The sequence below is a fragment of the Micropterus salmoides genome, unplaced genomic scaffold (genome assembly GCF_014851395.1).
Source record: "Micropterus salmoides isolate LMB-PRFRI ecotype aquatic unplaced genomic scaffold, ASM1485139v1 Ms_hic_scaffold_17, whole genome shotgun sequence".
In the NCBI taxonomy this organism is placed as follows: domain Eukaryota; kingdom Metazoa; phylum Chordata; class Actinopteri; order Centrarchiformes; family Centrarchidae; genus Micropterus; species Micropterus salmoides.
In genome coordinates, this window is record NW_024040817.1 from 2827858 (window position 1) to 2854375 (window position 26518).

Genomic DNA, 26518 nt, shown 5'->3' on the forward strand with positions numbered 1-26518 from the left:
AAGGTAGCATGACTAAATCTATCTTCCAGCCCCTTATTAATAACACTTTGTTAGTTTAATCCATAGACTGTGTAAAAGAAGTGAATGTAGTCACCGTGACGTCACCCACTTTATTTGGACCACTGTTTTGAAGCCTTGAGTTTGGCATTCAAGCTGTAGCCATCAGGCACCTGATGTGGGATGCTAATTTTGGCTTGGGAAAAACAGACTTAGAAAACGTAGAAAAATGAAGAGCCAACTCCTGATGAGCTTTTTCAACAGCGCTGGTTAAATGCACACAGAGCTACGGCTACAAGTCAGCTCTAGCCTGATTGACAAGTCAACCCGTTCTCACTCCCAAGTCGTCACATATGGACGACTGGTCAAGAGCCATAGTCATCAGTTTGTGACGCACTGGGGATCCCTTTACCGTCACAGCTCAACGCAGTGGGGGAAGCCCTGTAGCGTCACTTTTTGGAGGTAAAGGTAGGTATATGATATTTAACAGAAAAGGCTGAATAAGGAGGTGGTTGGGGTGGATGCAGGGCCTTTGAACCAGGAGACCGGGGTTTGTGTCCCGTGTGAAACAAAAAGTAAACATTAAGTATTTGTTTTTATGCAAATTACGTAGTACTTATTTTAACCCAAAGCATGAACTTTTCCTGAACCTAACCAAACTGCAACATTTCACAACTTTAATAACGCGCCGTTTCCAAATGGCAATGTTTCGAAACGCTGGCGTTTTATTTGGAAAGTGTAAAAAGACGTTGCACATTTATTGTTGCTAACTTTACCGGAAGTCAAAAGTTAAAAGGCGACAACAAAAGGGCCTTGACCAAGCGTCAAAATGTGACGAGTCGGGAGTGAGAACGTGTTGACAGGTCACCATGGTAGCGCCATGGTCACACACAAGATGGTCCCACCCTAAAGAAAATGGGAAATAGCGTCATTTTGCCATTATTTCTAATGGAGTCAGACTCTTTTCAACCAGTGGAGTCGCCCCCTGCTGGCTGTTAGAGAGAATGCAGGTTCCGCATTGGCTTCACTTTTCAGACCCGGAGGTTCGTGTTTGTTTAAATCCGAACAAAAAACTATGTCGAAAAACAATATTTCAACCTTTAGGTCAAGTTACTAACTATTTCTTGGCTGGTATCAGTAACCAGGCCAGGTGAACAGTAATTAACAGTAACAGTCATTTTCTAACACCTTCTCTCATCACACTAACTGCAGCCATAAAGTAAGAAAACATAACCCAGACACAGGAAGCTCATTTTCCTTCTCTGCCCTTAACAGAGTTAGATGTCACCTTTTATCATCATGTGAACACCTTTTAACCCATTCTTACATGTACCATTTTTACACTTTTCACACCGTTATCTCTGACATGTGATGCTCAATATAAACAACTTATTCTGTACGTTTTCATGTTGCCATTTAATATCAAAAACAGAAAGTGTAAATAGAGAAACCAACCCTCTTTCCCCCCCTGAAAACTTGCCAATGAATGTGTGTTTGTCCGAGGTTACACTCTCTCCCTGGTCACAGAACTATATCCAAAGAAAGCTGATTTACATTTCAAATATTTTTCGTGCACTTCTCCAAACCGGAGCAAAGACTTTCCTGCTTAAATAAGTAAATTAAAGCACAGTGCAGGTGCTTGTGTGTCTGGTTTATGGTAGCTCTGAAGGCAGAGTTTTTGGTTTCAGTCCCTGGGCAACAACAGAGAGAGTGGAAATAATCACTTTAATTTTAACAAAGAAAAGTCAGTTAGTATGATTTTATTTTTGGGTAAAAGGTGGTTCACAAACAGAAACAGCCACTAAAACAAAGACTCATCACTCTAACAACAGTTATATACATTTAAAACCCTTTCTATTCTTTCTTGTGATTGGTTAGACTCACCACATGTGGCCACCTAAAAGAAAACTACTATGAAGGTAAGTGAAAGTTTAATCAGGAATCTTCATTCTTACTCTCTCTCTTTCGTACTCTTTATTTATAACGGGTCCTTCCTCTGCTGCAGTCTGCTGTCATTTCAGTGTCAGATGATCGTCCACATCCTCTACTGTTTCAGCTTTACCGCCTTCCGCATCCTTCTGGAGGATATTCCTATACTTCGCATGGCGAGACTGCCCCTGTAAACAACAACACCACAACAGTGTTCAAATGGCCAAAACTCTTTACACATTTATAGGGCTGACCCCTAATAGTCGAAGATTCGATGCTTCGATGGGCGGAGCCTGATTCCACTGTCAATCTCACAGTTGAAGCTTCGCAGCGAAACACGGATCACGCCATTTTGGCGATATGGGGGTGCTCAAAGTCTGATTTTACATAGAACTACCTGTTTTCTCCCAATATGTTAATATACAGCCTATTACAATAAACATTTCAACGTTTAATGCTGCACATAAACATGTAAAAAGAATAAAACTTTAAATAAATATTTTTAAAGTGCGTGAATAAATCCAAAATTGTAACCCTAACCCTGGGTCGTCAGTGTGCATGTGTAGGCGTAGTGTGCGTGTGTGTGTAGTGGCAGCAGAGGAACAACTACTGAAGAGACGGAGCTCCAGCTTCACTGGTGTTGTGCCGAGTTGTCCGCACCTCGCGGGACTTTCGGATAATTTATCACTGTTGATGAACCACACAAAGAATATTAGCGCTTCTTAAACAGCCGGCTACTTGAAATAGACCCGCACGACTCTGCACGACACCGGTGAATGGCAGGCGAGAGAGAGAGAGAAAATGGTCAACAATGCCTCAGTTTACCTTCGGCTTGCAATCGCCACGCACAAAAACACATGATTCAGATCAGTCGACTATAGGCAGGACTTGACGATTCCGACTCGACTACATATTTACCTATTATGCACTCTATAACAACTTTTAACAATTCTTTAAGACCTGATTAGTCTCTCCTGTTTAAACTACTCTTTAGTGGAACACACACTGAGCATGTCCTGTAGCATTGCAGAAATTTGTGGTACAAATCAAAAAATCCAATCAGTGCTTTTCAGTTGATGTGATGCTGGGAAGGTAAACAAAGATGTATCCTGATGCACTGACACACATCATATGACAAACACAGAAAAACAACAGAAAATGTCAAAACCAGTCAGTATCTGGTGTAACCACCATTTGCCTCACGCAGTGCAACATATATCCATCACATAGAGTTGATCAGGTGGTTGATTGTGGCCAGTGGCGTGTTGGTTCACTCCTCTTCAATGGCTGTGCGAAGTTGCAGTCAGGTCGAGACCCCGATGAGGACGACGAGCGTGCAGATGAGCTTCCCTGAGACGGTTCCTGACAGAAATTCTTTGGTTATGCAAACCGATTATTGCAGCAGCTGTCTGTGTGGCTGGTCTCAGACGATCTTGGAGGTGAAGCTGCTGGATGTTGAGGTCCTGGGCTGATGTGGTTACACGTGGTCTGCGGATGTACTGCAAAATTCTCTGGAACGTCTTTGGAGACGGCTTATGGTAGAGAAATGAACATTAAGTTCACGGGCAGCAGCTCTGGTGGACATTCCTTCAGTCAGCATGCCAACTGCATGCTCCCACAAAACTTGTGACATCTGTGGCGTTGTGCTGTGTGATGGAACTGCACATTTTCAAGTGGCCTTTTATTGTGACCAGCCTAAGGCCTTTTATTGTGGCCAGCCTAAGGCCTTTTATTGTGGGCAGCCTAAGGCACACCTGTGCAATCCCCATGCTGTCTGATCGGCATCTTGATATGCCACACCTGTGAGGTGTATGGATTATCTCGGCAAAGGAGAAGTGCTCACTTACACAGATTTAGTAAGATTTGTGAACAATATTTGAGAGAAATAGGCCTTTTGTGTACATAGAGATAGTCTTAGATCTTTGAGTTCAGCTCATGATGAATGGGGGCAAAAGTATTAAAAAGAGCTCCACCTTTACCATCTGCAAGATTAAAGTGATGAACACATGCAGCAATAATTCTAATGATGTAATATTATATATATTCTGAAATGAGTCATTCTGCATAATGAATACTTTTACTTTTGGTATTTAAATTAGACGTTAATGCTTCTGTGCTGAGTAAAGTTTTGAATTCAGGACTTTTACTTGCAGCAAAGTTCTTACTTGTAGAAATTCTACACTCTGGTATTGCTACTTTTATTTAATTTAAACATCAGGGTACACTGCTGGTCTTCTCTGTACAACATTTGACTCTAACTCTACAGACCTCGTCCTTTTTGTGTCTCACGCTGGAAGTCAGCGTTGGACATGTTAAATATTTAATCTCATAAAAACCAAACCCAGAGACTTGTTTATCCAGTAAACACAACAAGTCGCTCTGTGTTCAGATTCAGGGGCGACAGACAGACACTACAGAGTTTAAATGGGAGTGAATTTTAAGTTGTGTGTGTAAACCTGGGAAAAGGAAAAGGAAAAGGAAACAGCCTAATGACTAATATTTACTTAATCTGCAGGACAGTTTGATGAATAGTAAAATACATGTTGCACACAAACACACACACACACAAACACACAAACACACACCTTAACACCACACCATCTTTCAAATAGGCCCTCAAAAAGAACCTTTTCAACACTGCAGTCCCCAGTTAATTTCATTCCACGCTCTCCCCTGCTCTTCTTTTTAACCAATTATTTTCATCTGGCCCTTTGTAAAACTCGTTGAATACTAAAATCAAATTTTTTATTAATATTATTATAACAGCATTAGAAAATAGTTTCTATTTTAAACAGTTTTAAGGTGTTGGCAAATGTTATATCATTTGAGTTGTGATTTTTTTTCATTTAAAACTTCTCAGATTATTTAATTTGAATAATTATTAGAGATTAAGAGATATACATCTATCCAGAATCTCACACTCAATTTCGTGAAAAGTCCAAAACATTCTCAGACCAAACTTGTCACATATGGATGCTTGAGCAAGACCGCTTGGTGTCGCCTTTTAACGCTCTGTGTACCCTTTACCATCATTTTTGGACGTATAGGCTTCCACGGTCAAGTTAGCAAGAATCAATATGCAACGTTCAGTCAGACTTTCAAAATGACACTAGTGGTTAACTTTGTGAAATGTAGCAATTTAGTCAGATTGAGGCAACGCATCTACTTAAGTTTAGGCAAACCTCATGGTTTGGGGTTAAAATAACTTATGTACATGACTTAAGTTACATAAGTTAAGTAACGTTAACTAAAAACAACCAATGCAGACTTTTAGTTTCACACAGGAAACAAACACCAGTTTCCTGAGGTAAAGTCTGCTTTCTGGCCCACCCATCCACCACAACCACCTCCTAACTTTTTCTGTTATTTATATACTACAGCTACCTTTAGCGATCATCAACGACGCTACAGGGCGCCCCCCAGAGAACGGGATTTTTGAGCACCAATTTTTTTATGCTTTTCTTGTTTGTTCTTATTCATTATTAATCTAATCCTCTCACGACCCCAGACATTTGTCTTGCGACTCCTTGCAGGGTTCACGACCCACAGGTTGAGTAACACTGTATTAAAAGATCAGTCGTTTTGGGGCTGACATTTAGTGTCTTTAAGACCAGATGTTGAGCGGTCTGGAAAGCACCTGAGCACAAAGACAGTGTTCGCTCTCTGACACTGAGCTTGAAACAGTGTGTTTGTGTGTTTGTGTATTAAGTGTGTTGTGTAGGAGCGACCCAGTGGGATTGAATCAAAGCGTCTGACTCCAGCTGCATCTTTATCTAAATCTGCTTCCTGTTTTCAAACATGTCGACCGCCGGCCAACTGGCTCTCCGACCAGTCTGGAGAATTTCAAAACATGGATTTATGACATGATAAATTCTTCTACTTCTTCCAGTCAAATGGTCTGTGATGGTGAAAAAAACAGAGCTGAGGGGGAAACTCTCTCCCCTTTTTATCAACATAACAACATAACAAATTATAGCAGCGGGGTTTCCCAGACAATGCCCAGGACACCGATGTGGAGCTAGTCTTTGGTTATTTCAATGCATTGTTCTGAACAGTTGAAGGCCTTGTTTTTGAAGAAAAAGCACAACTTTGGAATTAAAAATTATGCAGCAGTGGAAGAAAAAAAAAATTGTGAATGTAATAGAGTCAGGGTTTTTTTTGTGTGTATTTTAAAAATCAGTATTTTTACTTTTTTATCTCATGTATTGTACTGCAGCAGAGAAGAAGCTGCTGGTTTGTCTGCGACTACAGGAGAGCTCCATGTCCAGAAAGGTCTGTTCACCTGTCTGTCTGGAGCTGCTAGTGTGTCTGGCATTTACAGCACAATGCAATACTAAGTACTTTTACTTGAGTAAATTTCTTTAACGTAACATCCATTATATTTGCAGCTGAGAAACACAAAATAGTTTTTTCACATTATATATTATACTTACATTCCACTATACCTGGAATATAAAGACATAAAAGGCATTCAATGAGCTAAAAACAGAGATAACTAGCAAATCCTCCCATTGATGAAGCAAAAAACAGAAGATGTTTTCTCTTGATAAAATACTTAAAATGATTAATCGAGTGTCAAAGTGGTTGTGGATTAATTTTCTTTCATAGAGTAAGCAACTGATTTATCATTTCAGCTCCAAAATACAAACAGGTTGACAGAAAATACACAAACTGCTGTAGCTATAAATGTAATTAAAGTAAATGCAATTAACCTTTAATTGACAATAAAAACACAGTCTGTGTTTGTGTGTTTGTGTGTGTGAGACGCTTACTGACAGAACACAACAGACCACCTTGAGCTAAACACACACACACAGCAGGCTGCAAGTGCCTGTGTTACATTAGAGATGCATATTTCACTCACAGCTGTTAAAACCGTCAGTGCAAACCTGAACATCTGGCTGAGGGGGACGGGGGACACATTTATTGGGCATACATGACTGCATCGCACACCCCCTGGAAACACAGCTGTCAGGTTAATGGTTCCCAGGTGAAGGGTTCCCCCATTTGTTTATCTAGCAAAAGCTTATTGTAAGATTTTGTTGTTATTTCAATAAAAACCTCATCACTGTTTCCAAAGATTAAATTCAATGTAATGGTTTAATAATTTAGTCCAAAGATGTGCAGACGGCATGTGGTTTGTGATGAGAAGGTGAAGAAGAAAAAGTAAACAGGTTTACTCAACATGTACATTTAATTCAGTCGGAATATTTATATTTAATTTAATTAACTAGTATATTACATTATTTTTTTTATTGAGTTTAGTTTTTTGATGTAAGATACTGTTTCCATAAAACACTGATAAAAAGGACTTAAAAAAATAAAGATATAAAGAAATAAATTTACAGTCAGACGTTTCCAATTTAAAATGAAATATAAATAAATAGATACAAATAAAAGAGAAAACATTTGAATTACCATAAAAGGAGAGGAGCTACTATCTGTTTACCCAACCGGTCACATATGGATGCTTAATCCATACCCCGTGGTGTCACTTTTTAACTCCACATACATTGTGTGTCAGGACGTAGTATAAAGAGCAACAAACAAACTCAAGTTAAACTACGTAACACACACATTTCATATAACTAAAGTCCTGTAACTTACATATTTACCATATTTATCTTTTCCTAAACTAAGTTAACCAAACTGCTAGCGTTTCTCAACATTAACCACGTGTTATATTTTAAAAGACACTGAAGTCCTTTGGATGAGGGACGAAACGTCTTCCAGTATCTTCAACCAAGATAATAGACAACAAGACACTGCATATTTATTTTTGCTAACTTTACTGTGGAGCCTGGTACGTCCAGAAATGATACTAAAGGGTCACCCAGTGCATTAAAAAAAGTGACCAAGGGATCTTAACTAGTGGTGCGTTCCATTTGACATGGGAAATTTCAAAAGGGAACGCCCCCTTTAGTCGGATTTTCGACTAGGAAAGTCGGGAGAACCGCACTACCCCCGACTTTGTGATCCAAGATGGCTGCTCTGAGTGTCAACAGTTAGTGAAAGCTGTAGTTTATACTGTTTATTAGCATTTCTGTGTACTTGTGTCTCATCAGCTGTTCTCATGCTCGGGCGTCACGTGTACACGCTTTGGAAAAGCCGAGGCTATTATACGCAAAACGGCGATTTTGCGTGTGTAGGAGACACCCCAGGTTTTTGTGTATGAGACGCATCCAGGCCACGTGTTTATATGATGCCCCGGGGTGACTGGAAATGCTAGTAGCGGACTTCCGGTCGCTAAGTAGCTAGCTAGCGTTGTAGCTAGAGTTGACAGCCCCCCGAGGCAACTTACCCTAACCTTAACCGTCACAGAAGTCATTAAATATATGAATATCGACCAGCTAACCCTACAGCTAGCAGGTAGGGTTAGCCTCCTTTGTGTTGCAACGCTACTGCAAACTGCAGCGTATACACACACAAAATTGCCATTTTGCGTACAGTAGCCACGTTTTTTCCAAAGCGTGTACATGTGACGCATGAGATGAGATCGGGTTGGTCTCATAGAAATTTTCTGACCCAAAGTGCTGTCCAACTGCTGGACGTGTTGTTCCTGAGTTTAGTATGCGTTTTTATTTTTATCTTTTAAATCAACTGCCGTTGGTAGAAATAGCTAACCAACTTGTAACCGGAACACCGTTAACTCGGGTGTGACATCATACCCAACTCGGACCTCCAACTTCCAAGGTAAATGGAACGCAGCTTAAGCGTCCAAATGTGACGAGCTTAAATAGCAAACATACACAAACAAACAAAAACAAAACATACATTTACATTCTTGGAAACATTGTTGGTTGTAAAACAAAATACTAGAGTCTATATTTTCCACAGTAACAGTATTTACTTTAGATGAAGACTGGTCTAATTGAAAACACCTGCATGAGGGTGGGCAGGGCCTTTAATTAAGTAGTATTTGCACCTGGGCAGGTGTGTCTGAATGGGAGTGGGACAAATGTAAACGCCAATCATTCTTTCAACTTGGATCCTATTTTAGCTTGTTTCAAGAGAAGCTTAGCCACAAATACACGTCTCTATTGGCCAGATCACAGTCCATCGTGCTTTTTATGTCCAACATGCAAACCACTAAAGTTTTCTTTCTTTTTCAGTGAAACCAACCACCTCTGGTAGATTTCTTTAATGCAGACAGTAACTTTGGAATATTTGTGTCAGTCCATTTAATCAATAATAAAGTCACTTGAGGTCATTTTCATGTATAATGAATGTAAGGCAGATGTGGTTTGGTTTTCAGATAATAATTAAGTATGATGGAGCAGCTCTGGGATCAGATGAAATGGTTTTTCGGGGGAACAGGGAGCTGGTCACGGTGGTTTGGGCTGCAATGGAAAATAAAAGGACGTGGGTACAAGTGAGGTGGCCGCGGCGCAGTGACTTTTATTTGATGAACAGTAATGGGCCGAGCTCATCGTTTAAAAATGTCCGACCAATTCGGGTAATACTGCAGAAGATGGGGACAGCGTTGCTGGTGATTAGAATGAATAATAAAACTAGTTGAAAGGAAGGAGTGAGCTTTTCAATGGGTTTATAATTGGATGGATCCAATTTAGCCAGGAACCGGTGCCATGAAATCAAGAGGATTGTTCCATCCTTAAAGACAGCGTCTGACTGAAATAAATGGCTGTTAGCACAGACTCAAAACTTATTAGGTTTTTTTTTTTTAATGGCAGTTGCTGGTTGACACTGGCAGCTGAGGAAAGAGTTAAGATGTTTTGAATGATGAGCTTCAGGCAATGGATGATTTGTCTCTGTAGAGGGGAGACATTTGAGACATCATAAACGCTTCAAGAACAATTCCAGTATTATTGCTTTTAAATTCTCCATTCGCTTAATGTTCAAGTTGCCATCATCACAAACTGCTTTGCTCCTTTTCTCCAAATTAAACATTCAACTTTACTACTTTCTAAACCCAAACAACACAGCAAATATATGAAAATGCGTTTGTGTTGGGATTTAAATGAAACTACGGTTGTTGTCAGTGTGGTTATAGTACATTAACCCGTTAGTAAGCTCACCACTTTACCAACAAACAACAAAGCATGTTAAAGAACTCAACAATTTCACCATTTACACAAGTTTGTGTGTCAAAGCTCACCGAAGTTTGTACAGTGCAAAATTAAGAGATGATTCTGCTTTACTGTCATACTCTTCTTCATTTTAATTTTGTGATGTTAAATGTGTTTGTGTGCTTTAACACCTGGCTAATTAGCTCAACACCTACAGCAGCACCCCGTTCTCATTCCCAGGGCATCAAATACCTTCGCTTTGTAACTTTTTATTACATATGTTACATAAGTTATGTAAGTAACATAGTTATTTTAACCCCAGCCATGATCTTTTCCTAGACCCTACCAAGTAGTCTTTGGTGTTTAAACCTAACCAAATTGTGGCATTTCACAGTTCTAACCACTCGTTTTATTTTGAAAGTCTAACCGGAGAATGCGGTTGCATATTTATTGTTTCTAACTTGACCATGGAGCCCTACATAAAATAACACTAAAGGGCTACCCAGGGTGTTAAAAAGCGACAGAGTGACATGAGAAAATTAATCTCATGTTGAGCACAAACAAGAACGAGGAGGTGATTAGCTTAGCTTAGCATAAATAATGGAAGCAGTGAGAAACAGATACACTCACCAAGATCTCTAAAGCTAACTGATCAAAATGTTGTTTGTTTAAGGCGAGACACAGAAGGCAAAAACATTGTTTTATCATGCACTGGTCAATTTTAAGATTTTGGGCTTAGTACAGTTTGTACCTGTGCAGCAACACCTCCTGCCTGTCGGTGTCTGCACCTTACCCGTCCCCAGTACCATTGGAAGGCCCTCTCTCTGCTGCATTAAGTTGTTGGATCCAAATATGGTCATTTCTATTGTACAAGCAACCAATCGTGAAAGCAAAGAGGCGGATTTAAGCTAAGCCTGAAATCTTTACAGACTGTTTTCTCAAAATGAGTTTTTCCTACTCTGAGCCGAAAATCTGCACTTCAGTAGTACATACAGACACAAAACTTTAAAGTCGTATTCCTGACTATATTCTGAAGGTTTTTTCATATATCATTCATAGCTTGACTTAATCCAGGGTTCAGATTTCAGTTCTTGAAAGAGATGCATATTTCATTAGATACTGCCTCATTTGCAAATTTAAACACAATATTTCACCTGTAATATTAAAAAATATTGTCTTACAGTTAGTAATCAACCACACCTATTCACCTGCAGGGTGTTGCCTTAATCTTTAAACAGTTTGCCAAAAAGTGAAACTATTTCTTTGAAGATTAATGTTTGCGGTTCAGCTCTGTGTGGCGAGCTGCTGTTGATACAGCTGACACCATCTGACACTGCAGGCAGATGTTGGTCTGAGGAGAAAACTGTTTTTCCTGTGGCGTCGTAACACGGAAGACTGAAAAAAGAAACGCCTACAAGTCAAAGAATGTTTTGGCAAAAAGGCAGATTAGTACTTCAACCTAGAACAGGTTTACAACTTCATCTTACACATTTCACCCTCCACAGGAGTCAGACTCACACAAATAGTTTGGTCACCCGGCGACCTGCAAACGTGCTTGTGGAATGTTGGATTGTGGGAGTTGGAGGCCCTCCCTGACCCAGGAAATGGGGTTGGATGAGGTCATCACAGAGGGCTGGAGCGGTAGCTGGGAGCGACGAGCCAAAACAGCCTCAACAAACACTGACAGGACACTCAAACACAGACATCAGTGTTTAGAAAACAGTGTCTTCTGATTCCTCCGTCTTCCTCCTCCTCTGCTTTGTATAAACCTCAAACCACAATCTTATTTGCTCATTAGCTTAGCTCGGGACACTTCTCACAGTTTTTTCAAAAGGCATCTTCTGTGTGCAAACAATTCCTCTTTTGTAACTGTCTTTACTCCAACAGAAGAGGTAAAATAAAGTGAATGATGCAACACAGCCAAGAAGCTGTTCTACTTTGACTCGATCGGACTTGTCCCCACAAAGGTTACTGGTCAACAGAGCAAATATGCTCTTCAAAGTTGATCAATGTTGAACTACGTGGACCAGTCAAGTGGGTTAACTTCACCTATCCGGGCAGACTGCCTGATCAGACAGTGATTCCTTTATAATTAACTGATTCCTGCAGCCTTCATGAAAAACATTTGGCATTATCAATAATTTACATTTCACAAATTTCCCATTTAGGCTTGTTATTCCTTTGCATATGTGCCACTTAAAAGAATTATATACTAATGGACACCTCCTCAGATTTATCTCAGAAGCTGTTTGTCTCAGTGGTGAACTGACATTTTACAGATGAAGTTTTGTTCACCTGTAACGACCTGTAATCAAGCTGCAACTCATTCATTTTTAATAAGCTCCACCTTTACTCACGGTCATGTTATTGGCAGCTTTGCACACACCGAACTCCTCAAAAATCTAAATTCCCAGAAATTAAACATGGTGTCCTTAACAAAAGTTTTACAGAAATCGTCACATTATATCTACTGCACAATATGTGTCACCACTTTCCGCACTTTACCGACCTTTTAGCAGCTGTGCACACGTCCTCAGGCTCCAACAGGTGCAACTGTTTTCCTCCTGATTGCAGTATGTTTCCTTTCAGAAAGAGAGCTCCTTCAATGTCAACAGCTTTGTTCATTAGTTGTAAATAAAATTCACCCAAATGATCAAGACGTGAGTTGAGTTATTGATCACTGCCACAGTGCTGTTTTTTTTCCTGTTTTGGGAAAAAAAGGCTTTGCATGAAACGTTGAAAAATCAATTGTTTTAGTTTGCACACTTACATTTTTGCTCATTCTTTTCCAGTGTGAACAGACTAAAGACTGAAAACCTGCTTAGAATTACTGTGAAGTTTGGAATTGGGGACACAGGTTGAGTCTTTTGCAGATGAACTGTGATGATTTTGTTCTACGGGGCAGGAAAAGACTTAATTTCCTTTTTAAAAGCCCCAGGAACAGATTAGCACCGATTTACACGCTGGTGTTGCCAGACATTCCCTGCCTTGTTTTCTTCTTTTCCACTGCCTTTATGTTTTCTCCCCCTTTCTCTCATTAACTCCTTTTTTTTTTTTTATAGCTGTGACAATAATATTCCACCTCAGCCAAAACACAGAACGACGTCTTTGTCTTTTTCAGACAGCAGACGAAAAGACAACTGCCTATCCATAAAGATCAGGGGTTTCCACACTGTGAATCAGTCTGATCTTTTCACTGCTGCCAGAATTAGATTTCATGTACTTATTTCCAGGTTGAAGAAAATGTCAGATTGTCAGCAAGTCTGAGGATCCAGTGTCCAGGATCAAACTGTCTCTATCTGTGTCATGCCACGAAGAAACTGACATTTCAGCTGGTGGAGTTCTGTAGGGGAACTTGAAGCACTAAATGACGAGCTAACAGTGGTGGAGTCCATGTGCTGATAGAAGACAATCACAAATACCCAGGACTTTACAGTTAGTTAGTTTATATTGTGAAACATATTGTATGAATGTCTCGAATGAAGTATACAAGTGAAGCTTTATATAAAACAGACTGGTAACCTGTTGAATCTTGTTATTTTCAAAGTGGAGATGAATAAACAGCAGGATTTTCAAAAGGAGCGATTTATCTCTAACATCTAACATTAATTAATCACATTAGGAGGTGTTTCCTGATGTTTACTTCTCTCTGTAAAGACGGATCTCTCTCTGACATTTTTCCTCCATCTACACGTGAACTGTGAAAAGCCATAAAGACGGAGAGAGAACAAGTTATACGACCAACATATGGAGGTTCTCATTTGTTTTGACTGATCTCAGCGTTGCTGCTGGCAGGAGGAAAGGTTGGAATTTACTTTGGCTGCTAGATGCCAACATCCATATATTATTTTACCTTTACCTCACAAGTGGTGAAGCCTGAGGGACGGTGATGTCAGTTGCTCTGTCCATTCAACACTCGGATGTATAGTGAGATGCCTCTACATCATCATGCTTCGTCTTTCCAAGAGGATGCATCTTTATGTTTTTGGTGACTCGTCCCTGATCTTTCTTGCAGCGTGAAAATAACTCTGTCGGACTGACTCCATTATGTTTTTGGTCTCAGAATTCCTCTCAGGGAATGACCTCCTAGATCCATATCAGTCTGGTTTTAAGAGTGCCCACTCTACTGAAACGGCTCTTCTGTCTGTAACAGAAGTCCTAAGGTCAGCTAAAGCTGCAGCCCAATCCTCGGTTCTTATCCTGCTTGACCTATCAGCTGCCTTTGACACAGTCAACCACAGGATCCTGCTATCCGCTCTCTCAGCAATGAGCATCTCGAGTAAAGCACTCCTGTGGTTTGAATCCTACCTCTCGGGGCGTTCCTACAATGTTTTGTGGCAAGGACAATTATCCTCCTCCCACTGCTTCTCCACAGGGGGGCCCCAAGGCTCAGTGCTAGGGCCCCTTCTCTTCTCAATCTACACCACCTCACTGGGGCCGATCATTCGCTCGCACGGCTTCTCTTACCACTGCTACGCAGACGACACGCAACTCTACCTATCCTTCCCGCCAGGCGATCCCACTGTCTCGTCGCGGATCACGGACTGTCTATCAGACATATCTGCATGGATGAAGGCTCGCCACCTTCAACAAAACCTCTCTAAGACTGAACTCTTGGTCATTCTAGCCAAGCAATCTATCCACCATAACATCAAACTACAAATTGACTCCGCAACCATCACTCCAGCCAAGGTGGTGAGAAACTTGGGTGTCATGATTGATGACCAGCTGTCCTTTTCAGACCATGTTGCTACTGTCGGTCATGCCGCTTTTCTCTATACAACATAAGGAAAATCAGGCCCTACCTCACTCAGTACGCCACCCAGCTTCTGGTACAGGCCATGGTTATCTCTCGCATCGACTATTGCAATGCCCTCCTAGCAGGTCTCCCAGCTTGTGCGGTGAAACCCTTACAAATGATTCAGAACGCAGCAGCGGGTCTGGTTTTTGATCAGCCCAAAAGGACTCATGTCACTCCATTACTCAGTGACCTCCACTGGCTCCCCGTGGCCTCCAGAATCAGATTCAAGTCACTAATGCTTGCATACAGAGTGACTACTGGGTCTGCACTCATCTACCTAAACTCCATAATACAAACTTACATTCCTTCTCGGCCGCTACGCTCCTCCAACGAACGCCGCCTGGCTCTGCCATCCCTTCACACAAAGCAATCCCAGTCCTGGCTGTTCTCATCTGTGACACCACGATGGTGGAACGAGCTACCACACGCCATCAGAGCAGGACCGTCCCTCTCTAACTTCAAGAAGCTCTTGAAAACTCATCTCTTCCGAGAACACTTCCTCTTATAACACCTCTAACTCCTAACATCTAACATGCACTTCCTGTGCTCTTCTTCTTCTATCCCCTACAATGATCTTGTATTGATTGCACCTTTTGCTAACTCTTACTTCCTTCCCTAGGTATCTACCCCATTGATGTGATATGTACTGTGAGCTCTTACTAGTATTTATTGATGCTCTTACTAGTATGTATTGTCAGTTGTAGATCTGTAGTTGATGCTCTGTTGATGCTTGTATGTTGTTCCTCAAATGTAAGTCGCTTTGGATAAAAGCGTCTGCCAAATGAGTAAATTTAATGTAAATGGTTGTTATGATGGTCACTGTGTCCGATTAGGCGTGTATAGAGTCATAAATTCTTGCCGTGACTCGGCCGAGAGACGTGACAAGCTACACACTTTTTATTAATTTGCACTACATATCAATGAAAATCTAGCTAGATTTTCATCTGTCATAATCAAAGGCATGAAATCACTGGTAGGTGCAACATATAGAGAATACTTCCAAAATAAAGGCTCTACGGAGGTGCTATAGCTGAGATTCAACGTATAATACTATCGTTGATAATCACAGGATGGGTAAACATGATTCTCAGCTGCATAATAACTGCTTATTAAAACATATATAACATTATATTAAGTGATTTTTCTTTCTATTGCATATTCCTTTAAATGTTCACGTTTGAAAATGTAAAATGAAAATGTATTTATCAAGGGTTCAATCAGTTTATGTGACAAAACATTACTAAACAGGCACAAACAGATTTTTTTTTATTCATTTAAAATTTTAGTTAATTGTTTTTGTTGTCTATTTAAGTCTCGTACTGACAGACTGAGGTGGATGTGAAGAGCAGAAGATCATCTGTGGCCCTCACTGGCCTCTTGTCGTTTCGTTCTTCACATAATGACTTGCTGGAAACGTTGAGAAAAGTGGCTCGGAAACTCAGGACACTGAACTGTCGTTGACTTAAAGGACCCTGATGAGTTTTTCATCTGAGACCTGGGACACGTCAAACATGGCCGTCCTCAGCAGGCAGGCCTCTGAGCGTCTATAAAATGCTTTTATTCAGGAAAAGACAAACTGTTCTCACTGGTTTATAACAGCGACTGTAAATCTGCTCCATCATTTACCATTTCAAACCACTTTTCTATAATGCGAGCTTCTCTGCAGCAGACTACAAATCGCACTGTCAGGATGATGTTATGAGAAGAAAATAGCGTCCTTAAAGAAATCAGCTGTGTGAGTCCCTGAATTGACACCCTCCTCCCGTTGTTAGCTTAAGTGCTCTTGAGCAAAACGTCCCCAGTGCTTCAGCCTTAGGGCACGCAGCAGAAAATATTTTCCTTTTTAAAAGAGTTCTGCATAATATTCTTCTGCTAATGATGGACAGTCAGAACAAAAAAAGGATCAAAATACACATGTCAAACCTGTCGCCTACATTACCCACAATGCAACCTGACCACTGAGTCTTTTTTTTGGGCTTGTTAAGCTGGTAGCAGCTGCAGCAGGGATGAGCAGCAGCTACAGAGGTCTGGTGAGCTCACTTCTTTCTAACTCCTCACTGTCTGCAAATAGTTGTATTATCTTTTATTATTCTTATAGTACTTCCCTTTGTTTATTCCATATTTATATATTTCTACATTTATTTATGTCAACTGTATGTTTGTCTACGTGTATCACCAAAGCAAATTCCTCTTATGTGTAAAACACTACTTAAATAAAGCTCCTTCTGATTCTGATTCTTTTCATTTTCAGCCCCAACCAACGCTGACTCATGTGACATCCCTTGAGCACATTTGTCATACACCGTTTCCTCTGACACACTAAATGTACTATGCCGTAGTGCCCTGGACTGCACTGGAGTTCCCCCTTAAGTTTAGAGTAAACCTTCTAACATACCTCAGTGATCAAGTAGCATGAAGTGTACATTTGGAGTCAGGAAAGTTAAGATTAGGCTGGCCAAACACAAAAAAAAGTTGAGTTGAGATTAAAAAAGCATATTCTGTGCATGTTTTGCTGGATTACAGGAGTGTGTGTGTGAGAGCAGTTTTGAATGTCAAATACAACAAACTGTGTGCAACCGCCTCACTGACAAAGCAGTCATGATGATACAATTGCTGCTTTTAAATGCTGCAGAAAACAAAATGCATCAAATTAAATACATTTAAAATACACTAAACTTTTAAAAAACAAATCTTGATGTTTGGTTCTTATTAGACTAAATAAGATTATTCTGTTTAACAACAACTGCAGCTCCAAGGACTCTCAGCCACTTGCATGCTGATTTATTTGCCTGTTTAGCGAATCACTGCAGCATGTTTATAACGGAAAATACCTTCACATACACATAATGTACTCGAGTTCTCACACACACACACACATATATATATATATATATATATATATTTCTCCACATATACAGCCTCTCTAAAGACTCTGTTACGAGCTATAGCTCCTCTTATGAGGAGAAAACTGCTATAGTCTGTCAAAACAGCAGCGCCAAAGAGCCCAAGTTATTTTTTAAGACATTTCCTTAATGGCTCTTCATAAATAGATAAGTATCCTAATTGCAAGTGTGTTAAAATAATAATAAACAGTAAACAGCTATTAACAGGGGGAAGGAGAGTGTGTGGCCTCTGAGTAAAGACAGGACTTGGCTGCCTGTTTCTGTGTGGGAGTGTTTATGATGTTTTACGAAACATTCAGTCTGATCTCATCCACAAGGAGAACGTAAAACTTGTTTTCTTTAAAAATCATGTTCAGGTTTCACGTTTTTGAGTTGCCTTCGGGTGCCATTTGAGGCGGCCGAGTTAACAAGTGCAGCTCTCCCAAACCAGAGTCTTACTGTACGTCCTCTGTGTTTTTCTCTCCGAACTCGTGTTTGAGGCTGCAGGAGCGTTTGGCCCTCGAACAAAAGCTCTAAATCTGATCCTGTAACTGAGACACGCTGGTGTAAATCTACACTCGTGTTGCTCCTCAGGGATGAAGACAGTGAAGCTTTGAGGAGGTCGAGAGAAACATTAAGCCGCCGGGACGACCATCGAAAGCAAGAAACATCACCTAAATCTCTCAAAAAATGTTAAGTAAGACGCGAGTGGTTAAAGGCAGGCCTGCCATTCTGTAGACACTTAACCCCTAGTTGCTCCAGAGTGCGACCTCTGAGCTGTATAGCAATTGTAAGTCACTTTGGATAAAAGTCAGCTAAATGTGTAAATTTATTGTAATGACATGTGCAAATTACATGTGCAGACTATATAATTGGCACCATTGCACAATGCTTATTGCTCTTGAAGTTACAGCCTAATAATTTGAGTTAGCAGCTGTTTTTTGTCACAATTATAGGAGCTACATTTGTGTGATGTGCGGATCGGAAAAATTATGTGCACAAAAATCATCCACCCGCACTCAACCCAACTAATTATTTTCTCAGATTTATCCCACCTCTACGGGTCCTTTTAACTTTCCAGGTGATTGCTTTATTTGGTTGATGTAACCTATGAGTGTTTTTCTTTAACGGTTTGCTTTCATGATTAGAAAGGCTGCTGTCAGTCATTTTAAACGTTTCCATGGGCGAGGTAAAGTCACCGTGGCACATTTATGCAGCAAAACTAAAAGCTGTAGTTTTAACTTGACAGGACAGACAGAGGAAACTGCAGAGGAAACAGAATTCAACCTTTAGCTTCTGAAATAGTTTAAACACTCTGATGGAGCTCAGGATTGATCAGCAGGACGGCTGCTTTACTCCAAACAGTTTCGCTGAACCTGGACTGTGTGTGAGAAGAACACAAAATATGAATCAACATTAGATTCTGACTGATCCTGTCGGCACGTCTGGAGATAGAAATGTGAAGTTATGCTGCTGTGTCTCGTGCGTAAATTTGCACAGCGTCTCTTTTAATGTGGAGACGCTTCACATTATTTCACGCACCCCGAAATTCACAAAAAGTTTCGCCCAAAGCGTGGAACAGTTTTTCAAGTTGAAATGCGTGTAGCGACGGTGTCATCAGCTGCGCCTGCATGGCCTTCATTTAAGTTGATCGTGTAACCAATGGTTTTTATTCGTATGATTTTATTTATACATCCGTACATATAATTACGGAGGTCCAGACTTCGGTGACCTCATACGACCGTGCTTGTAAAGCCCTGGATATACTTGCTTTTTAACAATGCATAGGCGTAGACAGGCGTCGGCAACGCAAACGGCATTGTTCACATACTTGCTTGCGTACTTTGCGTGTACTTGGAGGATTAAACCTGAATCCTCCAGGGGGCAGGCCAGGACCAGATCATCCCTCGCCAACACCAGACAACCTCCAAATTTGCACATCGTAAACAAACCAAACATAGTGACACTCGAGCAGGTTGTGATTTTAATGGGACATCATAACGATCTTGATAATTACAGATTAGCTCCAGGAGTGTTATTGTAAACATCCCGCCATAAAGCTCCTTTTTTAAAGTCTGCTGCTGACCTTCTTCTTCTTCTTCTTTTGCGTTTAATGACGGTTGGCAAACGAACTGCATACCGCCACCACCTGGGCTGGTAGATTGCTGCTGACCTGCCGGTCAGATCGACATACTCATGTTCATGTGTTGAATTGCATCTTGCGGACGCGTAGCGTTAATTCCTGGAGACGTGCACAACCTACGCTCCAAAGGAACGCAGGATTTGCATGGCAGCCATCTTGCGTACGCAAATGTGTAGTTAAAAGCAAGTATATCCAGGGCGTGTAAGTGCGTGTCCACACACAAGGTGTGTTTGACTTTAGCAGCACTGACTTAACGTGATGCATGCTGGACTTGAAACAAGGCATGCTGGTTAGAAATTGTGTCCGACTTTCGCCGGCGCTGCAAAACGTCACCATGTCACATGACATTAAAACCTCGCGGGAGCAAGGCGTCTGTAGGCACCTAGTCGGGCGGCCACAGTTGCTTTTCTCCGGTTGCAATAAAACTATTAAGATGCATCATCATGGGAGAGTTTTAAGTTTAAAAACACACTTTTTTACTGCATCACAAAATGTAACTTTTATAAATTTAAACATAAAGATTGTTTTGTTTACCTGCTGACTTTACACACAAGTTCATGTTCTTATCCAAAATGAATTACTGACAGCTCTTTGAGACTTTTTCATTTTTACAAGACCTAAATTTAAATGAATAATAAAATGATAATACATTAAGAGGAGGCTGTATTTTCTTTGTGCTTGGGGCAAAACTGAGTATTACTGGGAATTACATCCATATTAGAGGATTTTGCTCATTTATTCCTTTCCTTTAAAAGTAATTTGGTGTGAACTGAACGTAAACCAGTCTGCACACACAGATGATCTACCAGTCGGAAAACACTATATTTTTATCGGTCATATGTCTGTCTGGGAAAACGTGTGTCTGAATCTTTTTTTTCTGTGTTTTCACATAAACGTCCTTCAGGTTATTTCACAGACGTATGATGTGAGATGGGAATCTGTAGTTGCAGTTTTAAAAATTGTCAGCGCCGTAATAGAATGACTGGAAAGAGACAGACAGACAGGTGTTAAACTGATAATCCTCAAGTGTCTGTCTTTTATTAAAAGTTTGTCTCCGTCTTCGACTCTGTGGTTTGTCTGCACTTTGGTTCAGGCTAAAACGTCTCAACAACTGTTGGACAGATTGTGATGAAATGAGGATGAACTGTAATAACTTTGGTGATTCTCTGACTTTCTATCTAGCGCCATCATCAGGTCAACATTTTAATATGTCCAAAACTTTGATTTATGACCAAATACCTGAAAAACGAATGACACCTCTTTGTGTTTACTGCTAATTAACAAATGCTAACACGCTAAACTAAACGGTGAACATGGGAAACATTATGGCTTCTAAAAATCAGTAGTGCTGATGTTTGGCATTATGAGACAGGTATTGAAAGTACAGCTTTGAAAAAATTCACTTACTGACACCTTTTGGAAACTGCCGCCTTTTTCCAGGAAAAAGGCCTAAAATAACAAACCCAAAATGAATCAGGAATAACTCCATAACCATTTGGCCTCGATGGATAATTCTGGTCTCCTTTGAAAGGTCAGAAGCTAAGGAATATAAAGCCATTGTATCCATTAACATATTTATTTTACCATTACAGACTAAATGGAGTTGCAATAAAGAAAAATATGATATTTTCATCCTCGTCTGGTAAAAAAAAAAAAAAATTAATGCAATAAACCATCAAAAAAATCATAATATAGATCATAATGAAACTGAATATCTTCTGTCCATATTTTGGCAATATTTACTGTTTAACTGTTGACTTTTACCTTTATAACACTATTTATGTCTATAAAACCACGTTCCAAATAACATAACAAGTTACCAAAACATTGAAATATTGATAAAAACAGTAAATATTGATCAATATTCCTATGACCAAAAGCACTCCCGTGCTTTACAGTCGTATATATTGGATATATTGATCCGGATTGAGCAGACCTTTTATTTGATACCCTAGATGTCTATGTAGCTTTATGGTCCCTAAGTCCCTAACTGTTAAAGGGCAAGAGTCCCCTTAGAGTTAGAGTCCCCAAGTAACTAAAGGGGGGATAGAGTGGGAGATGGGGAAGTAAAATAAGCAAAGGTGGGAGACCTGCCTGTTTTTTTTTTCTATTTAACTTATTTCCCAGTTGCTTTAATGTTTTATGTAAAGCACTTTGAATTACCCTTGTTGTTGAAATGTGCTATACAAATAAACTTGCCTTGCCTTACGGGTCGACCGCCAGACCGCAATAAAGACCAGGTGTTCCAAAGCGGCGCTTCTCCTCTGCAGAAAAAGGTCAGAGAAGGCAGGCAGGGCGCCAGGTATTGTGCAATAATCAAGATGGCGCCTGGAGATATTTTTAGAAAGAAATCAGCTGACTTTTGGACTGAAAACGGCAAAAATCGGCAAAAGTGAGTCAGCGGTTGTAATTGTATATTTATATTGGCTCGTTTGTTCTTACTTTTATCCAGATAATTAGTCTATAATTTTGGTGATTTGAGTGATGTGCAGCTGATCTCAGGGAGAGATTAGCTTTGGTTTGAAAGGTTGGACATGAGGATACGTTGTGATTAGAGATAACTGGATGCTTATAACTGCAGCCATGTACAGTGTCACAGAGCGATTTATGTTGTGATATAAGCTTATTTAGATGCTTGGTGATTGATGTGTGTTTGATCTGGATAGAAATGGTTGGTTTGAGCTTCTAGCTGAGCCTCGTAGCTTCACAGAGGTGTGTAGCCTGGATAGGGTGATGAAATACTAGTTTCAGACATGAAATTTCCATTTGCATTTTGCGCGAGAATTGCGTGCTGCCTCCGGTCCTCAAGAGGATGACCAAGCAAACTAGCTAAAAGTTAACTGATAGTTAAGCAAGCATAATTGCTCCAGTAGTTCGCCAACTATCCCTGCGAGGAGTCATGTTTTGTGAGGACACACCGATATATTCATCGTGCCACTTTCTGGTCTGACGGGGGCTTAAAATGAAGTAAGAACCAGAAACAGTCCAATTATCAAACAGGTTGGAAACAATCCTCCAGGTTAGTCTCATTTGGAAGCGTAAACATGTGCAAATGATAATGTCACTTTCTCTGCAAACACACATCTATAAATCTGCAGAGCCTGGCTGACAATCCTCAAGATCTTAAGTTTTCTTCAGTATCACAGTAATCCAGTGATAGCTGTCTGTGCATACATTGGTGCACTGCACACAGGAAATGCTAATACCTAATTCGATATACTTTTAATGCCGACGGTTTGCCATCATGTGAACAAATCTAGGCTAACACAGAGCTGTAACTGTACTGTTGTGTGCACAGTTTTCCTGTACGACGACAGGTCTTTTTACTCACTTTCTGTTTTACTTTCCAGTTTGTCACCGTGTTTCCAGATCTCAGAAAAGAACTTGGTTACAGCACAATAGAAATGACTGTCAGTACTACTAAGAATAAGACCAAAATTGTAATATTTAACAGAATTTCTCTTCACTTCCAGGTCAAATCTGTGAGGGACACAAAACAACCAAAGCGAGAGTAAAAAGCTGCGAAGATAAGAAGCAAAAGGACTGTAGGTCAGTCAAATCAAGAGCCATAGATAATTAAAACGATGTCCCTCAGACTGCCTGAAATCTGGATTTACAGATAGTTTAAATCCATTAAAGGCAATTTGTTTTTAGTTGTTTGTGCTTTGTCTTCCGTCCTCTGTCTTATTTCCTACTTGCATTGACTCTGAAAGGACGCACACATTTTCTTAAATCAGCCATAACTCTTTTAAAATAAAACCGCATGTTGGCCCCCGTTTTGTCGCTAATGATCCTCCATGAAAAATGGGGAGTTGTCAGAGAAAGAGGGAGGGAGTGGGCGAGAGACTAAGAGAGCGTGTTCTCTCTCTCTCTCTCGCCAGCATCTGTCAGCAGCTGCAGATTTAAAGGCTGCTGAGGAGGAAAACAATCATTAATACAGAGCTAAGAAACCAGACAGTGAAGTACACACCATGACTTCATCCAACACACACACACACAGTTAGGATATGATATCATGCTGAGGATTAGTAATCAACTCATTGATGAGTTTCCCTGGCAGACAGTTCACTGTGTGTGCGTGCGTTTCGTCCATCTGCAGTTTATTTATAATTTATGAAGTCAATTATATTTTGTCTGTTTTGTTTTAATGGTTGTGAAACTTTAAAAAAAAATTCTCTCTGGGTAAATGTTGTCGGAGGTCAAACAGAGCAGTGACCTCTGAACCTGTCTGGGATTCAGTGTTGTTGCTCGTGGGCACTAAAACAGGTCAGACGGCTGTCAGCTTGCAGCTCTTCATTCACTCGCATCTCTTCCTTGCGACGAACCTCCTTCAAACAGTTACAGCTAATAATCCTGCAAAGGTTAAAATAAACCTGTTGTTTGTCTCTGAGCTCCTCTGAGACACATTTAAGGGGGTTAAACATCCTTAATACTGTTGATTTAATACAAATATGTATATTTAAAATATTAAAAACATGATGAGAATGTGTAATTTTTATTTACACAGTTTAGATATGTTTCTTTATTCTGCACTTTTCTACATTTCAACTAACTTGTTGATCTGAACATGTTGTTTGTGTTTTCATGGGTTTTAGACGCTGGAGAGAAGAGAGCTATAATTAGTGGTGCAAACTTTTCTAAACAACGTCGGCAGCAAATATCAGTCTGTCTTTGCCTGTTTTTTTTTAAATGTAAAAAGTATGTCCGACACCAGTTGACAGTACTTACGGTCACTTTCCAGGAGCAGCAGGATGATCTTCAGCCTCTCTCTGCAGCGCAGCGTCGCCCTCCAGCTGCTGAACGAACCACCAGCAACAAGGAGATATCAGTCAAAAACAGATTGTAAACACAGTCAGTGTTCAGTTTAGTTCCTGGGTGAAGTGCCATTTAAAAGCAGTTTGTGTACCACTCAGCAGAATATACTTAAAGGATTACAAGTTAAAGTGGTTCTGCTGTGAATGATTCATTATTAGCTGGTGTTGTAATGTTGTAGCTGCTCAAGGTGGAGATAGTTTTAACTACTTTATATACAGTCAGCTATACTGCATGCACAGTTATTAGGCGAGTGACCATATCATAATTTTCTAACTCCAAGCTGTATAAAGTTGAATTTTCATTGGATTTAAGCAGATCAGGTGATGTGTTTTTGTGTAAAGAGGGAGGTTGTGGCCTCAGGAGATACATCAAGGTGTGCATAATTATTAGGCGGATTCTTAGAGATGTATCTCAAACTCAAAGTCAAAAATTGTAAAATGCCTTGCAGACAGATGCTTGTAAAATAGCTAAACCTGTGAGACAATCAAACATTTTGTTGCTTCTAGTCAACTGGGGCTCACAAAGCACATGGAGAAGAAATAATAATTGTGCATGCAGTGTAGTTTAGTCCAGTGGTTCCCAACCCTCTACAGGGTCACCAGATAAATCTGAGTGGCCGTGAAATGACTGAAGGGAGGGGAAAGATGACAAAGTCTGTGAAAATCTCGAACTGTTATTGAAATGAAAACATTTGAGAAGTTTAGACGTGAAATGTCTCTTTGGTGGAACTGCCAACAACTCTGAACTGTGAAAAGACTACACAATGTTTTTTTTTTTTAAATTGTCGTCCTTAATAAGCCCATAAAATGTGTTTAATGTAAACTGTTAATTTGTAAAGTAACTAGTATCAAATAAATGTAGTGCAGTAAAAAGTAAAGTAAGTAAAGCAAAACTGTACTTGATGAAAAGTAATTTTGTAAGCTGCAATTTGTTGCAGCAGCTGGATAACAATTATCTACACAGACATTTGACGTTACCTCGTTCCCAGTTCTCTCAGCCAGAGATGTCCCTCAGGTAAGGGTGAGGACACCTGTACATATGGGCCCCCTGGCAGCGTTTGTGCTGCCCTCCACCCTCAGGTCTCCTCAGGTGCACTCATTAACCTGCTGCAGCTGCAGCAGCATGTGACCACGGCTGTTTTTATGACTGAACTTTATTCCACAGCAGCTCAGTGACGCTGTAAAACTGAACGTTTAACAGCTCCACAATCAGACTGTCAGACTGAGAGCTGAAGGCCTCAGGTGGTCTGCAGCTGGGTCACGTTGTCTCTGTCGCAGGTCAGATATCCACTGGAAGAGTTTCAGGAGCATCTTCAAGCTGCGTCTTATTCACACGTTTCAACATTCTTTAGTGTTGTTTACTGAAGTTTTTAGCCATGCTGTCTTTAATAATCCTCAGAGGGTGAACTGTAATAACTTTGGTGATCCTGACTTCACCTCTAGCGCCATCATCAGGTCAACATTTTAATGTGATTTATGACCAAATACCTGAAAAAGAAATGATTTCCCATCAGCCTCTGCTGTACTTTGTGTTTACTGCCAATCAGTAAATGTTGAACACGGTAAACATGCCTGTTAAACATCAGTAGCGCTGATGGTTAGCATTTTGAGACGGGTATTGATGGTACAAATAAATCTTTGAATAAATGCAAGTCATGCTTTGTGAGGATGCAACCAATTTGGTAAATGACCCTGTAGAACAGATGACATTTTCTTTAGCCTCTGCTGTAAGTTGTGTGTAGCGCTACTAAGCAAATGTTAGCATGCCAACACACCAAACTAAGATAATATATCTGCAAACATCTCAATGTTAGCATTGTGTCAGTTTGTACAGTCTCACCGAGCTGTGATCATGGCTGCAGACTGTTTGTTTTTACAGCAGATTAATCACTTTCAGCTCATTCAGTAAATGTGCCAACAGATAT

General features: G+C 40.3%; 1 long non-coding RNA gene across 1 annotated transcript; it reads right to left on the bottom strand.

Moving 5' to 3' along the window:
- Positions 1–1395: 1395 nt before the first annotated feature.
- On the bottom strand, positions 1396–25996 carry LOC119906706. Its single transcript, XR_005445009.1, has 3 exons — positions 25572–25996; positions 24508–24575; positions 1396–2114 (listed from the first exon to the last, which is right to left on the bottom strand). It is a non-coding gene; the product is annotated as an uncharacterized LOC119906706 (long non-coding RNA).
- Between the last annotated feature and the right edge of the window lie 522 nt (positions 25997–26518).